Source organism: Notothenia coriiceps, unplaced genomic scaffold (assembly GCF_000735185.1).
Source record: "Notothenia coriiceps isolate Sejong01 unplaced genomic scaffold, NC01 NC01_scaffold00015690, whole genome shotgun sequence".
NCBI classification, from domain to species: Eukaryota; Metazoa; Chordata; class Actinopteri; order Perciformes; family Nototheniidae; genus Notothenia; species Notothenia coriiceps.
In genome coordinates, this window is record NW_011348391.1 from 1 (window position 1) to 2641 (window position 2641).

The following is a 2641-nucleotide window of genomic DNA, read 5'->3' on the forward strand; positions in this document are numbered from 1 at the left end:
ACACACACACACACACACACACACACGCACACACACACACACACACACACACACACACACACACACACACACACACACACAAGTATGAGCAAATTCAAGTTGTTTGCTTTCTTCGTTCCAACTTTTGTCATTTTTTTTTTTTTTGGACAGCAGCTTCAGGCGTTTGTTCCGCACTCAGGTTTTATTTTAAATAATTTACGAGTCATTTTTCATTTCCTCCACATAGCAAAATGTTTGTTTTGTTTTGTTGTATCCGAGTGTTTGAAAGACCACACAGGAGAACAGATGGTTTTTAAAAATACACAGATGATTTTTGGAAATGTCAGAGAGAATATGGAGATGCAATCAGCCAGTTTGAACTCTTGTGTCTCCCTGGGCTATTTTATCTGGACAGAAAACATGTGACCACAAAAAAAGCACCTGTAGTTGCAACTCATTCCTGAAAAGATCAACAATGTATGGCTTGTCAATTGATGTATAAAAGTAGAGACTAAGCTGAACACTAGTAGCTTTGAACTGTTCAATCTAACCTATCAATGTACCAAATGTATTTTCTATGTGCCGTCAATACAAATGGTCTTATGGTTAAATACTCACCAACCACCCAGGGGAGGATCATCCACTCCACGAGGGTGGGGGGGGGTCCCTGCATGTGGAGGTTTGTCCGGGCGATGTGCTGCGAGGCGAGCAGCAACAGGAAGAGGAACGTCAGGTACGACGCTGTGTGGCAGATGAACTTAATGAAGGGTTTCTTTATGAAGTGACCCAGAGCACTTTTAGGAGCCAACAGGTAGATCTGAGGAAAAGGAGAAGAAGAAAAGGTTTTCGGAAAGTGTTTTTGATTGTTAGCATGAAATAAGATCTGTGGTTAACACAAGCTGAAGAGATTTTAGTTCTACGATATTAAATATGTCAGTTAATCCCCCACCGGTGAATTTAAAAACAGAGGTTGCTAACAAATGTCTAAATGAGACGAATAAACGTCATCACGCCCAACATTAGCCACCTTTAGCTTAGCGGTGGTGACGTGAAGTCATGTGACCGTGCTGTAGTTCCTTTATAGCCCAACATTAGCCACCTTTAGCTTAGCGGTGGTGACGTGAAGTCATGTGACCGTGCTGTAGTTCCTTTATAGCCCAACATTAGCCACCTTTAGCTTAGCGGTGGTGACGTGAAGTCATGTGACCGTGCTGTAGTTCCTTTATAGCCCAACATTAGCCTCCTTTAGCTTAGCGGTGGAGGCGTGAAGTCATGTGACCGTGCTGTAGTTCCTTTATAGCCCAACATTAGCCACCTTTAGCTTAGCGGTGGTGACGTCAAGTCATGTGACCGTGCTGTAGTTCCTTTATAGCCCAACATTAGCCACCTTTAGCTTAGCGGTGGTGACGTGAAGTCATGTGACCGTGCTGTAGTTCCTTTATAGCCCAAAACGCACTACAAAGGACGTGGATCTTTAAAAAAAACTCTACAAATTCCACCTTCCTATCTTCTGTCCTACTTTACACTCTCACTTCCTCTCTCCTTTCCTAATTTATCCTCCTCTACTCCCTCCTTCCCGTTTCACTCTCACTTCCTTCCTCCTTCTTCTTCCTTCCTCTCCAGCTTTACACTCTCACTTCCTCTGTCTTCCCTCCCTTCTTCTCTCCTTTCCTACTCCAACTCCCTCCTTCCTTTCCCACTCTTGTTGTGCCCTTCCCCCTCCCTCTCTCCTTTCCTACTTTACACTTCCCCTCCCTCTCTCCTTTCTTACTTAACACACTCACTTCCACTCTCGTTTCCTATACTTTACACTCTCACTTCCTCTCTCCTTTCCTACTTTATCCTCCCCTTCCTTCCTCTTCATTCTAAGTTCCTTCCTCCTTCTTCCCTCCTTTCCACTTTCTCTCCCTCTCTTCTTTCTTACTTAACATTCTCACTTCCTCTCTTCTTTTCTTATTTACACTTTCCCTTCCTCTCTCCTTTCCTACTCCAAACTCACTCTTCCCGCCTTCCTTCTTTCCTACATTACACTCCAACTCCCTCCTTCCTTCCTTTCCCTCCCTCCTCCTCCTCCTCCTCCTCACCAGAGAGAAGAAAGGGAACAGCAGTCCGATGATGAAACAGGTGACCAGCTTGACGGCCCAGTGTCTCCTCCTCCAGCCGGGGAAGCCGTCGTACCAGAGCGTCGCCAGGAGCTGCTGGCAGTTCGGCTGCGCCACAAACTGCAGAGAGAGGAGAGAGGAAACACACTTTAGTCTCCTAGGGAATACAGAAGGGACACACTGACATTGAAGGACTTCAAGGTCTATGCCAGGGGTGTCCAAACTACGGCCTGGGGTCCAAATGCGGGCCATTTTGAATCAGAAATATGGCCCAGAAATTAATCTTGTCCTTTTTTTATATTGTACTTCTTAATAAGAAGTACAGGGGTATAGGGGCGGCTGTGGCTCGTGGATACATTAGCCACCTTTAGCTTAGCGGTGGTGACGTGAAGTCATGTGACCGTGCTGTAGTTCCTTTATAGCCCAACATTAGCCTCCTTTAGCTTAGCGGTGGTGACGTGAAGTCATCTGACCGTTCTGTAGTTCCTTTATAGCCCAACATTAGCCGCCTTTAGCTTAGTGGTGACCGTGCTGTAGTTCCTTGATTGTAAGTGAAGTCA

General features: G+C 45.5%; 1 pseudogene; it reads right to left on the reverse strand.

Annotated features, from left to right (window-relative positions):
- Window positions 1-127: 127 nt before the first annotated feature.
- Window positions 128-2201, reverse strand: LOC104949091 (short transient receptor potential channel 4 pseudogene; annotated as a pseudogene).
- Window positions 2202-2641: the final 440 nt, after the last annotated feature.